The following is a 15,176-nucleotide window of genomic DNA, read 5'->3' as shown; positions in this document are numbered from 1 at the left end:
TCATATGTCTAGAATTTTTGGATTTTTAAAATCATTCTATACTGCACTTCAAGGAAAATGGAAGTAAAAAAAATATGCATACTACAATATTCTAAATATTGTTACATGTATATGCTTGTGTACATGTCTGTACACTAAATTTTGCTTATCAACCCAGCTCTTTTTTCAAAAGAAATGTACAAAAATGCACAAATGTCACTGAAAATGTGCAAAAATAAGCAAGACTATAAATACAGACCTACATTCCGGACTTCTTTTAAATAACTTTCCACACCACTCTAAAGATTTAACATGCAAATTAATACATATTATGTCTTCCTCCTCCATAGTCGAGCGGGTTAAGGCGTTCACTCGTCTTGAGATCGTTCGCTGCGGGACGGCGTAGGTTCGAATCCGGCTCTGGTCGGAATTTATTCAGCCTACGTATAGGGCCGGTGGCAACCCACCATCGTGAGGAAATTGGGAAGCTCCGAGTGAGTGAGCGTAACCCGGTCGAGAAGACCTACAACAACGGCTGGGGGTTCGTCGGGGCTGATCACCCGTCACCCCAATACTGGTCTGAGACCTCCACGCTATAACAGGTGATGGAGGAACAGTGTGGGAGGGAGACCAGCAGTCGGTAGGTACAGTTGGGAGCTGAGAAGACTGCCAGTGCGGGGTGAGGTTCGGGGGTGAACGGGGATGTAGTGTGGGGAGGGAAGCTTCGACTTGGTGTTCAATTTTTCAGTGTTGCCAGACATGCAGAAGTCCCTGTAGGAAAGGGTGAGAATCTGATAATGGAATCGGGACTTACAGTGTGAGGTGGTCTGGCGTTTGGAAAAGTTCGGAACCATTCGTGAACCTCCACGGATGATGTCAGCCACGGGACATCTCAAAGACCAGCAACGGCATAGGAATTCACACTTCTTCCGTGTTTTCCGATATGAATTTGTTTTAAAAATCGAATGAATGTTCTGGCGTGTGTGTATAAGTAAATGTATATGTCTAGAGCAGACTATATCTAGTAAACTGGATCGCTGAAGGTTAACTATCAATAGAATTAACATGCAACGAAAAGCGGGAAAGCCGACTCGGGGGTTGAGCAAAGGTTGATTCAGATTTATTTTTTATTTGAGGGGTGTAAGTTTGTGTTTATGTGTGTGAAAAGATATACTTAGAGCCAAAATGACCAAAAATGTATTTGTCCTTTTATAAAAATTGTGTGGGGTGTTAGCATGGACGTCCGCAGGATTCTTTCCAGGGAGGGGCAAGCAAGGAATTTTTTTCCAGGGAGGGGCAAAGGACACATATTTTCATCTAAAATAGTGATGCCCCCTCAAAAAACACTGTTTCAGTCTGAAATTATCATGTTTCTTCAACAAATTTATAATAATTAACATAAATTACTGTGATTGAAATGAAATTATGTGTGAATTATATAATTTTTATGTAAAAATTCTTTTTCCAGGGGGGGGCCGTGGCTCCCTCTTGCCTCCCCCCCTTGCGGACGGCCATGGGTGTTAGGGCGTAGTTGGTGGATAAATCAATGGGGTCGAGACATTACAACTTCATGTTCCATAATCCGAAAGTTGCAGAAAAGCGATGCTACATACCAAAATGTAAATACAAACGAGGGAGAAAATGTACTACCCTGCATAAGTTAAAATTAATTGATCCATGTCCAGGAAAGAAGCATTAACAAGACGCTAGGAAATACACAAAAAGCACGCACACACCCTTACTTTCTTAGTCACGTTGGAAGCAGATTGCTTTGATTTGTGAAGTTTTATTCCATTATTAGTATTGCTTTCACTTGTTATTATGTAATATGTCCCATTCATTTGCAATGCTTTTTCGTACCATGCCTTTTTTATTTATGTCGCTGCCACCCTGAAGGGAAGACGAGCTGGCTGCACACGGCGACAACAGGCAGGTCAGTTTCGCATTCCTCAGCCTTGCAGTCTTCTCAGCTCTCAACTGTAAGCCAAGGCCCGCCAAGGTGCTGTAGAGCTGTGGGGTTATGTTATGTCTTCAATTATGCATGACAATAAAACAGATTATATTCATTACTGTTAAAAATAATATAACATGAAATATTCCAACAGTTGGAAAGGTGAAATGTGCCCAGTTTCCAATTATGGCAAGCTGACAATAAGTTTTCATAACTTTGCCATGCATTCGAAATAAGTGGAAACCCTGCAATAGAGCATTTCCTTTCCACATCAGTTTTTCTACTGTTGTTTTAATTGTGTTCTCCAGAGATAGCTGTAGCAAAAACAAGTTTCCCACTGATCTATTTGTACGTACCTCACAGTGTATGATTATACCCTATGAGCAACTACATAAACAAATACAGTTGACACCCCGCACCCGAGAGAAGCCGCACTCCGCCTTCCAGCGAGAGAGGTTGAACTCTGCCTTTGGCAAGAGAACCCACTCCACTTTCGAGTGAGAGGCCCCGCTCCGCTTGCTGCGAGAGGTTTCCTCCCACTATCAACCTGCGGCACCCTGCCAGGGTAGTGTGGCGTTGGGTTTCTAGGCAACCGCCGAGAAGGTAAAATTACAGGTCAGGTGAAATACTACGGTTATCGTGAGGGTGACCCTAATAGATGCCCCTTTGTTCCCCGAAAGCCAACAGTTACCTGTAAAACCCTGGAGCTACAGAAGTCGGCGCTAGTAAAGGACTGCACTTCCTGACGATTGTTGGAGCTAAGGATACAACCCCAGATGGCAGCAGCAGCGGTGTATCTGTTCCCAGTTTACGGCAGTTTGCAGAAGCCATTATCCCCCCCATTGTGTGGCAATATATTGGCCAAGTGAGTGTAATATCCTACACGGGCGTGTGCTAAACTTACAACGTTTCTAGTTGCATAAGTGTATCCAGCTACATTCATTAAACTTTCTCTAATGTTGGACAGTGTACTTATTCCCGAACCCTGAGTGAAATAGAATCTCATACCACCGCTGGAGAAAAGTTTAGCATAATGGGTAAAACTTTGCAGAGCATAAGGTGCTACTGATTGGTCGTGGCCAAGTTAGTAGACTGCACACAACTGCACAGCTCACTATGTACACAGGACGATGTCTCTTGGCACACTGACTAATGAAGATTGGTGCTCCCTGTGCCTGTGCATGCAGCCTTGCGCTGCCATCTGTTGGCGTGTTACAGAACTAGTCTCGAAACATTTTGATACCACCTCGTATTAAACTGAAATCTACTTTATGCTCTGATAGGCTAATTGAGACCAAATCTACAGTTTAAGAGCAGGAGGGACTTTTTTTTTTTTTTTTTTTTTTTTTTTTTGCCACATGCTAGGATCCTAAATTGTCCTTCCCCACCAGCTTTTCCCCATGATGAGCTGGGGAAAGAGAGATTTGTACACTGGATGGTTGTCAAAGAAAACTAAGCATTAAGCTTATGGGAGTATTACTTTACTTGTTCTCTTGGGAATATCAAACTTTGGATGGCACAGAAAAACAATGAATGGAAAGAGAACAGGTTAAAGATCTGATGGGCAGGCAGAAAAGTTGGGAAGAAAATCATACTCTCTTGTTTGCCATTTATTTAGTAGCATTGCCAACTCTTGACAATATTGAAATAAATGTACAGCCGGCAGCCGACGAGAAGATCGCTGAATGAAGGGAGACGGGGCACAGAGGGAAAGGGAGGGTCAGGTTCATTTGCAGAATTTAGGGGTGGTTGGGGGTGGTTGGGGAGAAGGAAGTCTTGTTTTCTTCTTGGCGGGTCATTGTCAAGCTGACGAGAAGAGTTCTGGTGGAAGAGCACCTGCCCCACGCGAAAGAGTGGAGTCGCCTGGCAGTATGTCACACCTCTTCTGCCAGCGTTCTTCTCGTCGGCTGCCAGCTGTACACCTGGTGTCAAACTGTCACTCTTTGCCTTAGAGTGGAATCTGAGCCTCTGTGCAGTGCAGTGGTGCATAAGTTTATAAACCAACTAAAGGCTTGTTCATGTAATGTAAAATAATAATAATAAGTTGTGATGTAGATTAATTGATTAATAGTATTTACCACTTAAAACAATAATATACTGAATAAAAATAGTGCACATCCATTCAAAAATTTGTCACTCTTAAAACAAAATATTAAAGGAAGATAAGGCAGGAATTGGTTTATAAATGCTTGAATAACAATAATAATAATTATTATATTATATACAATACTCACATGCTTGCCAGATCACATTCACAACTGGACCAACAAATTTATCAGATTTTCTGCTAGGTAGCCTACAAATGAAGAAAAGGGAAAATATCACTATTTTAGCCACAACAATTAGAAAAGAACCAAATGATTGTACATTCATATATTTTTAAATACTACTACTCCAGTGGATGCACCCAAAAAAATTAGGTACAGAATGTGATTATATAACAAATAATATTGATAACTTTTAATTTTTAACTGACCAAAAATCTTTAATCTACTTGACCTTTAGAAGTATTGCACATACAACTCAAGGAGTCAATAATAACAAAATGTTATTAATATTATTAGTACGACAACTGTGGTTACACAGACCATTCATAAAGATTTAAAAAGATAATTCACAATTCAACAGACTTTCTACGAGAGGCATATTGAAAAGTAATGAGCAACTAGAATCCATCAATACACGAAAACAAAGCGAATCATCGCAAAATACAGACTAAACTGAACACGTTGAAATATTCATAATTAGGAGAAGAGAGATGCAGTAGAAGATAAATACGCACAGTGTACCTAGGGGCTGCCGGAGAACTACGAACAATAGAAGCACGCCAAGCAACAGTACAAGTTTCGAGGATAAAGTGAGTACTAGTTTCTCCATATTTACATCGATGTAGTGTGAGATCATTAGCTTAATAGCGTAATTCCTTGTTAAAGAAGGACTTCCTACTGCTGAAATTCAGTATAGACTTCAGCATGCATATGGGGAAGTATGCATGGGTGATAGCAGTGTTAGAATATTGGTGAAACATTTAAAAGTACTGCCTCCACGGAATGCAACATGGAAAGAGTTGAGAACATCATTAAAGAAGACAAACAGGTCACTGTGCATACAATTGAAGCAATACTTGAGATAGGACACAGTGCAGTGCAGAAAATGATTGCAAGGTTAGGCTATTGGAAAATTTGTTGCCGCTGGGTCCCATGTTTATTGACAACAGACCACAAAGTATGACCTGCGATGATAGCTGATTCCATCATTAGAAACCAGAAAAGAGGTGGTAGAGTATGGAATTGCACCATCTTCTGGGATGCATTCTGGTTGAATTTCTTGAATCAAGGGTAACCACAAATGCTCGCCGTTATAATCAAACACTTCAAAAGCTCTGTCATGCATTCCGGGATAAACGCCCTGGAAAGAAAACCATGCTTCAACACAATAATGCATGCCTGCATTCTGCTTAGTTCACCAGGAAGGAAATTGGGAAAATGGGGTGGGAACTTCTGCCTCACCCTCCCTACAGTCCTGACATTGCACCCTCTGACTATCATCTGTTAGGTTTTGTGAAGGAACAGTTATGAGGCCAACGCTAACAGACAACGGAGGACTTACAGAAAGCAGTGCATCAGTGTATGTGAATAGCTGGAACAGAGTTCTACCGTAAGAGTATTTTCAAGCTTCCAGAAATGTGTGCAAAGAAATGGAGACTTTCTTGAAAAGTAAATAAGCCTGTAGATTATGATGTAGTATGTTCTTCTTTGTGCGTGTGTGTGTGTAGTACAATATGAAGAATGTCAATATATTGCTTAAAGTTTTATTTTCAGAAATCATTGTTACAGTCTCCTCTTGTATTGTTTGAATTTGTAACTTGGATGGTTCAAGGCAATATTTTCATATCAAATCCAAACAGTAAGTTGCAGAGATATTTAGCAAAGTTAGTTTTGCACAAGAAATGGTTCCGTATGGATTATCTCAGCTAAATTTGCCACTACTTACAAGTGTCCCCCTCCAATTTCCATGAAACGTGGCAGGTGTATAGAGGGGCCTAAAGGTAGAAATACGTGTTTTTTTTGTTTTGACTAAAAAACGTTTGTAGGGGGCAAAACCCCCCTCAAATGTCAAGATGAGGAGAAATTGAAGTGGGGATCTGACCCCGAAACCACGTAAATATGGCATAGGAAGAACACGCACATTTAATTGGAACACACACAGCACAGAACTGTAGGATTGTCAGTACCAAACGCAAATCTTGAAGGACGATGGCGGTTGAAGTTCTGTGTTAATAGTACTGGCAGATACACAAGTGAGACACTTGAGATATAAAGTGCATATAGCTGGCAAACACAGCTCCGTGCTGTGTGTGTTCTTCCTATGCCATATTTATGTGGTTTTGGGGCCAGATTCCCATTTCAATTTCTACTTATCTTGACATTTGAGGGGGTGTTGCCCCCTAAAAAAGTTTTTTAGCTGAAACAAAAAACAGGTATTTCTGCCTTTGTGCCCCTCTATACACCTGCCAAGTTTCATGGAAATCGGAGGGGGACACAGGGGTCAGATCCCCACTTCATTTTGACATTTGAGGGGGGGTTGCCCACTCAAACAGTTTTTTAGCAGAAACAAAAAAAATTTTTTTTCTTTGGGCCCCTCTATACACCTGCCAAGTTTCATGGCAATCGGAGGGGGAGACTTAGCTATCCTACCTTGTTAGTGAATTTAGTACAAATGCTTTTTGGCTTGACCATGAAGATACTCTCTTGTGCCCTCCACACTGCTGGATGCATTAAGTAGGTTAGGTGTTAAAATCGATGTTCGTAGCATTTAAGGCAAACATCTTCAGTGTTGTTTTCTCAGGTGATAAGCATGCACAGCGGTAAGAATAAAACAAGCAGCCAGAACAAATGCATACAACAGAATCTACAAAAGTGGTATTTATGGGACAATTTGATTCATTGACTCGGCTTATATTACTTTGCTTTTCTGCCACTTTTGGCTAATTGCAAAGATGAGGATGATATGATGAAAATTGATTAGGGGATACTCAAAAAGAACATCCTGTCCAGGCCAGGATTTGAACCTAAGACCCCTTGCAATATACTTTGTATACTAACTGGTCTGTACACTCCGCCACACAAGTTGGCTGGGGGGGGGGGGGGGGACAATTTGGATAAGCATTGTTAGGTTATATGGATGCGAAGTTGTATAATGAACCATACTACCGTACTAGTGTTTATATATAGTTTTGTTATCTAGAGACTCAATTAAGTTATAATATATTTGGTATAGTTGCAATACATTGATGTTACATTACACTGATAAAATATTGTTCACACCAACAATGATCCGGGGTAGGCAAATACCTGGTCACCGTGGTGCCTGAAGTTTCTAAAAAATATTTGAGTTCACTTATGGACATTTCCATTACTTTTCTTTAATAACGAGTACAGTAAGTGTTTGTGTTCTCTGTATCACGTGTATCAGAAAAATAAACAAGCAATCATAATTTTTTGCCCTATTAAAAATTACAACAATATAGTAAGAGTCAGCCATATATTATTCATGCTGTTACTCTTAGAAAGGCCACTCTGGTGCAAGAATCAATTACTTTTACTCTAATCTTGTATTAATGAATAACTTTTAAGGTTCTAAGATCATATTTCAAAATGTGTAGCTTTATCTTAGTTGGATTCAAACCTTCCATAGTCCATATTCACAATACAAAAAGGCTCATTCCTGAGAAAAAGATGCCGGAGCCTAAATTATTATTACTTTTGTCTACCTAAGACACATTTTGAACTTACGGCCAGTCTATTTCCATTTCAAAAACTCTACCATTTCCCTCTAAATTTCTAGCTACCACATCTCATTCTTCTCTTGAACGTACAGCTCTGGATCTTTACCACTGAATTACTTACTACCACTCACATGATAGTTTTGGCCTGCCCAAAATATTAAGCCGAAGCCCATGCAGAGTGGTTAGCACACTATGCTACGATGCCAGGGATCCTGGGTTCGAATCCCAGCCTGGGCATGTGCATTCTTGGTGGGTGTCTCTTCAGGAATCTCATCACATCAGTCATCCTAGCGATTAGCCAGAAAAGTTAGTTAAACCAAATCAATCAAAACAAGTAACTGAACCCCATAAAATTTTGAAGAAAAATGAAAAATTGCCAAAATATAGGACCCTGTAAAAGACTCAGACCCCATCACTCACACTGTTGCTATTAGCTTTTGTTTCCTTGAGCTAATTGCAAAATTCTTCCAAAAATATAACCTTTTTTAAAAAATCTAACTGAAATTTCAGCATTGAGGATAAATTTTCTTGTGTATTACATAGAATATATCTCACCAACAAGCTGGTTCAAGTTAAGTGGAATCTCTTTTCATTCTAAAATTCTGTCAAGAAGGAAAAAAAGGGTTTGACATATTTTCAAAATTCCATGACTGTTCCATGCTATCCAGGTCAGTGGGTACCTAAGATACGTACAGAAATAACATAATTCTCAAAGTACAATCAAAAGACAATTACTGCAATGAAACCATTAAAATACCAACTAAAATTGCCAGCCAGATATTAGTAAAAATCGTGAAGGAATGCAACAATGTTTTTCAGTAAGAGCAACTGTACCAAAGGTAACATATATAGGGAAAATAATTTTCTGTGCCTTAAAATCATCATACTGTTAGAAGAAATGGGTCAGTAGGGAACATATTTGAAATTTTATGGGCATTATGCTATTACTATTATCTTACATGGTGAAATGGGTAACATGGTTAAAATCTACATAAAAAAATTTAACTATGAGGCTAAATATCAATATCCCAAAATTAGCTGGAGGAAGAGAGAGAAAGAATACTGAAAATTGTATACGTTAGTTATGAATTTGGTGAGAATGTAAGGTTGGCTTCAAGCTACACAATCAATATTTTTTGCACATATTACCCAACTCAAACTTGTCAAAAGACAACGATCCAATTAGCACATCCATCAGTCATCTAGGGCACCAAACTATTTCAGGAATTTCTGTAGTGAATGATTACACTAACCATACTATGTTCCAAAAATATTACACCTCAGGAGAGAGTTATTTTTTTTAAAAAAAAGTATTACCACTGGCCAAAATACCCATTAAAGTTTACAATGATGTGATTAATTACATTCTAATTTACAATTACACCTCAAACAAAATTCGGAGGGTTAACCAGACTTATATTCACGATGTTTTTTTTTTTTTGTGTCATGTTTGAGTCACTTTTGCACCACACTATAAAAGGATTGTAGCAACTAGGTAACTGCTAAGAATACTGAGCAATTATTATCCTAACATGCATTAAACTGGATATAACCACCACCAACTGCAAAACTCACTGGCCCCATCTAGTGTGCTGCACTGCACTTCTTGCCACTACATGTACAGCTCACCGCTCACGAGAAGATCTCCAAATGAGGGGAGAGGGAATGTAGAGGGACAGAGGGGTAGAAGGAAGTCTTCCGCTGCGGTCATTGTCAATGTGGAAGTGCTTCTGCGTGGGTGTTTAATTGTGATTTCTCATGGTTTTCGTGGTGTTGTAAAAGTTATGGTAGTTGTACATTATTTAGCCGTGTTGTGTCGGAAACGTTTGAATAAAAGAAATGATCAAAAGTGTTGATATGAAACAATCATCCCGAGAATTTTCATGCCAAACCTAGACCGACAAAGTAATGTTTACCATTGTTGACATTTGTAGCTTTGCACATTGTAAATGCAAATAAACGTTCTCTGCTTTCACAACTCTTTTTATCTTTGCCATTTGCTTCGAACGCCAGTACTGTAACAGCCAATTCAGTCGTTGAAAATATCTTAAACATTGTAGTTAGTACAATCGTCAGGTTCTTTATTAAAAAATAAAATCAAAAGAAAAAATCTGTGTACTCTGTCAAGAAATCAACACCAGATTAACGATGATCATACATTTACTGCTAATGTGGATACCCCTGACCGTGCGCAGACAGTGATTTGAGCGTAAATGTGAATCAAGCCTTAAAGCTTACAGCGAGACCACAGTGCTTCTTTCTGAGCCAGGGTGCACTCCCCCAACCTAATAGTGGAGTAGCCTGCCGCTATGTCACTTGACTTCCATCAGGGATCTTCTCCTGAGAGGTGGGCTGTAGTGCAGGTGTAAGGGGTGTTTACCCACTGTACCCTCTCGAGAATTACATCAAATTTCCTTTTAATTGACAGATTTCAATGTTTTATGTAATATAAAAGTAGTTCCAGCTTTAGGAAAACACAAATAACTTAAACTGTTTGTATGCACACTAAAATAGCAAAAGAACAAGTGGAAAATAACTATGAGTACCAAAACTAATAATCCTAACCTAACTATGTAAAATTATAGCTGCTGTTGTGGAAAGTCGCTTTGGGTGCTATATTCACTTGCGCAAAGCCTTCAGGCTGTTCTTCTACATGGTAAAGTAACAAGCTAAGTTAAAAGATGTACTTTACCTCACAAGAACACATTTCCGAGAGCTAAAATCAACTGAAAACGTTCATGAACAACAAAATCTTCATCAACCATGCAAAATATTTCACATTCTCCAGGGGGTACAGAGGGTCAAGGGTACCCAGGTGTATACCAGTGAGACTCATGCACACTTGTTCCACCAAGTAGACGCAGCACACAACAATATTGGCGTTCAAGTTTAGAAGATTAACAAAATAACATACGATTGGTTAGCATGTATCTCGTGATAATAAACCACACTGCTGTACACCACTCCAGGACATACTGCAAATGGTGCAGACACCAAATCAACAAAATGGACGACTTGGTGATGCACTTTGTAAGAACTAGACATGTGAGTGTAACGAGAGTTGACAGTGCACTGAATTAGATGGGGCTGCACACACAAGCGAGAGAGAGAAATTCCCTAGCCAAACAGTAAACAAAATATATAACTGGAAAGTCACTCTGCATGTAATTCGGTAACAGTTTCATACATCGGAGACACATTTCTTCAACTTTACACAAGAAACTACTTATGAAAATGAATTTCTCCAAGGTTTACAACGTTCGTCGAGGTATTTTCTTTTATCATGCAATAATTTAAGAGAAATATCTTACCGATGCACAATTGCCATTGCTTTCATTTGCTTGCCCTACAACAACCGGATGCTGCGTATGTTCGATGACGTAAACCCCTGCTTACTATGCTTGCCTAACGTAACCAAACCTAACCTTATCGGACATGGTTCATGGGGCTATCCGTGAATGGAAACATTGCATACCCAATACAGTAGTCAAGAGAAACGGTAAAAATTTACTATCCTTCGGACACCTCTAATTTTTTCGTTTCGTCAATTTTTGACATTCGTACTTACGTATCTGCTTCGCGGAACATTCCTGAGGGTGTATCAACGTTGTTTTGATGAAATTTGAACTATGTTTCCTAGCCTAACAGAACTAACCTAACCACGCGCCAATGGTTCGTGGGGCTAGCACCAATGTTTTGCAATTATTTCCAATTTCTAGATCCTGATACTAACATGACACCAAATTTTAACTATGTTTCCTAACCAAACAGAACTAACCTATCCACGTGCCAATGGTTCGTGGGGCTAGCTATTCTCAGTCGGAGAATTAATTTTCAACGAACAACATGAATTTCAGCTATGAAACATTCCCACATCACACAAAACACCTTCCCAATGTATGACACTGCTACAGGAACTTATTACGGTAAGTAGTTTCTTCTGTAAAAATAAATAAATGTGTCCGAAGGATAGTAAACAAGTACCAGAGAAACAATGCATGCCGAATACGGTAGTCAAGATTTGCCCGCCATTTTCTGTGTTCTGGAAGCGAAAAAAGGAGTCAAAGAAATTACTCTCTATGTGAAGATTTTTTTTCGTGTAAAAAGCACAATGAACTATGTTCCGCAATACACAATTGGTAAGTACGAACCATGCGAAACAAAAAATATCCGATTTTCATGTGTCTCCGATCTATGAAAGTGGTACCTCTAATTCATGTAACATAGCACAGGCCCATGTACATGTAAAATACTAGAATTCAGCACTAACTTAATAAAAAAGACTAATATGAAACAAAATTATTTACAATTTCCACTTTCATATTTGAAAAGAACTATATCTGCTCCCAAAATTTGCCATAAAAAGTGTGTATCGAGTACATACATATCCACAACCCTTCCTTCCAAAAGTAGCAGCATAATAAATGCTATTTAGATTATTTGTACATTTTATCTGATTTCATGTTAGATCAAATGCACTGCATACGTCCCATAATGCAGACAATTACAATTCAACAAAAATCTAGACACACAATTGTCAATTAGATAATTTGGCTACATGGTATATTGTATCGAAAAAAACTAGCTTCACTAGATGTTGACGCCAGTTCTTGACATATTTTCATCAGGTTTTAAATGGTGTATGTACTCAAGAAGACCTGCAGCGTGGCCTGGTCTGTTACCATACACATTTTGGTGTGAGCCACCAAACTCAGCCTTGGAAATTATATTGTATTTGTAAACACTATAAAATGCATTAACAAAACAGTCTCCGTGAAGCGGTGCAGTACTAATGCTATCACCTTACAATTAAGAGGTTCTGGGATTGATCCCTTCTGGAGGCAGACTGCACAATAGTTGAGATCCCACTTTAAAGTGTTGCCCTGAACATAAGGTAAAAAGGTAAAGTGGATTTAAACTTTGACAACAATATCAAGTCACCACTTACCTAAATGATGGTTGTTTGAATTTGAACGAACTTCATGCCATTAGCAAAATAGTTTTATTCGGAAAAAAATTATAAAACATGCAAACTTTTTTTCCCATGCGAGATATTTACAATTGCAGTGTAACATATTAATAAAGAATATAGGGAGCATATATTCACAGCATTAAATTAACCTTTGGAATTCACTAAGTAGTTAGTGTAAGTTAGACCTCTGCTATTATCAATAGCACCTGTATTGTATAACTCACGTGAGTTGGTAATGTGCTTTCTGTCTATACCCTTACATTGAAAGAAAATAAATACTGCATAAAACATGGTCAAATTGAATATTAAATAATCTTCAGAATGGTTTAGTAAGAACATTATAATTAAAATTTTTATTTTCTTATTATGTGATAATGATCTATTGAAACTTGCCTACCAAGGTTTCGAAATATGAAAATGGCTTGTAAACAAACATTTTTCCAAAAAGGAGATATACGAGAAGCTTTTTGAATTTATGCATTTTACATGAATTATATTGATAAATTTTCCTGCAGTAAGAGTATGATCAGAACTGCATGTGCAATCCCAATGTTTGATCAGAACTGCATGTGCAATCCCAATGTTCTACTGGTAACATACCATATCCAAGTTACGTGTGTAATATTCATGCCGAAAATATAACTGGAAGACCATTCACTTGCTAATTAGTGTAAGCGAGCCTCGAAAAAAATGCTTATTCATATTATACAGTTAGCAAATTGTTCACAATAAACTTCACCACAGATTCAAAAGGGTTAGAACTGTAGCAATAACTAACTTCCACACTCTCATTTCCAGCTGTAATGCACATTAAATATGATGCTACATTTAAAAGGGCAACTTAACATCACTTGCACAGGGGCCTAGCCCCACTCGACGTTGTGATTTGTAGTTAATGTAAGAAATTCATCTGAGAATGCAAGCGCCTTATAAATACGATGTTGAATTTAATAAGACTATCATACGCAATAACTTATAGAGCATAGCTTGAAGCAAACATTTGCCTTGCGTCAGGCTTGCAAAAAGCCACCGAAGGGATCTCGACCTCCATTTTGTGATATGGGGGAGTGGAACGGTGTTGCAGCATGGTTCAGAACTTCTGATAAATATCGCTATAAACATGCGTCAAAATCATCAATAACACAATTGCCCACAAAACCAATATGTGTACTATCCTACACCATGCAAGCGCCTGTTTGAACTGCAACGTTAATCACATATTTTACACAAAATTTATTCCTTCGGGGAACGAAAAGTGATCCCGAGGAATCGGAAAATCTCTTCCATCTCCAATTTTGGTCGTCTTTACTCGGATGCAATAGTCCAGGCAAAACACTCGCTCCAATTTATATATAATCTGCATGCTATAACAATGTCTAATTCTTTGTTCTTCTTTTAAAACTTACCTGAGAATAAGGAAAAATCAGGCATAATTTGGACGAAGTCATAAACGCCATGGAACAATAACAAGAGCCGCCATTTGCAATGCACGAAACTGACATGCGCAAATCAATCAACGGAATTATGGGTAGCCTTCCCGCCACCAGCCATGTTGAACTCGGCACATACTCTTCTGTCATTGGTTAGAATATCTTCAAGTAAGATCCGATTGGGCTGTGAAAATTAGAGGATGTCCAGAAGAAATTCATTAATGACAGGAGATTGTTTTATCATTTATGGATAGAGAATAAAAAATGTATTCATATTGGTGACTTCAGATAAATTCTGAAGATCGAGTGAAATTGTACATTTGCGCCCAGCAGCAGACAGATTTAGCTCCACATGATAGGATTTGTGTTCGGTTTTAGGTTGGTTTGTGTCACCCGTGTCATGCTAGTTGACATGCTCGAGGACGACCTTGTTGTGTTGGCATTTGGTAGAGTCCCGTAAAAGAACAGTGTGTGTACAAATATACATAAAAATTGCTATCTCTACGTTGCTATCTTTGAAATCCAAATGTTATTTTTAAAAAATCTTAGGAAAATCATTAATCTCAATATCGAATGTAATAGAGTGCATTAAGTTTCGACGTATTTGTTTGTGTATGCTGGCAAATAATTTCTGTTTTTGTGCCAACAAGACTTAACATTCGTGTAGCTGCATTTCTCCCAAAAAATAAAAGTAAATTGTAAACTGGTTCATTAAGGAACAATGGTTGAATAAATAATACGAAATCACCTAGTTGATATATGTGCGTTTATTTTATATTTCACGTACGGTAAAGTACACCTGCAACATTGGAGTTGAAAGGCAGTGCAAGGCTTCTTTCTTAGTTGAACAACTGGTGCTGACGTATGTATTTTACGTACATTAGTGTATTATACAATACTTCACATTCTAGACTTTAGCATTTAGGTATATTTTCAATTTGAATGTAAATAAAAACAAATCAAAAATTAGAAACCAGCAATTACGTGTAAAATTTTCATGAATATTTTCTTGTTTTCATGTGACCTCTTTTAAAAGTGTAAATATAGACTATGTCT

At 38.3% G+C, this 15,176-nt stretch overlaps 1 protein-coding gene across 2 annotated transcripts in view; it reads right to left on the bottom strand.

The window, feature by feature from the left end:
* LOC145980283 (uncharacterized) overlaps nt 1-14,204 on the bottom strand; it is a 58,250-nt gene extending 44,046 nt beyond the window's left edge. Inside the window, exons 1-2 of one of the 2 annotated variants that reach the window (XM_083113293.1) lie at nt 14,097-14,204; nt 4,165-4,226 (exon numbers count right to left, since the gene is read on the bottom strand). The gene's annotated coding sequence lies outside the window, so the exon portion shown is untranslated. Of the gene's footprint in view, nt 1-4,164; nt 4,227-13,290; nt 14,015-14,096 lie in introns of those variants that run through there. The other variant, XM_083113294.1, reaches the window with a different exon arrangement.
* Between the last annotated feature and the right edge of the window lie 972 nt (nt 14,205-15,176).

This window comes from Lepisma saccharinum, chromosome 27 (genome assembly GCF_977018435.1).
Source record: "Lepisma saccharinum chromosome 27, izLepSacc3.1, whole genome shotgun sequence".
NCBI classification, from domain to species: domain Eukaryota; kingdom Metazoa; phylum Arthropoda; class Insecta; order Zygentoma; family Lepismatidae; genus Lepisma; species Lepisma saccharinum.
The sequence above is the reverse complement of the archived record's forward strand: the minus strand, read 5'-3'. Positions and strand labels throughout refer to the sequence as shown.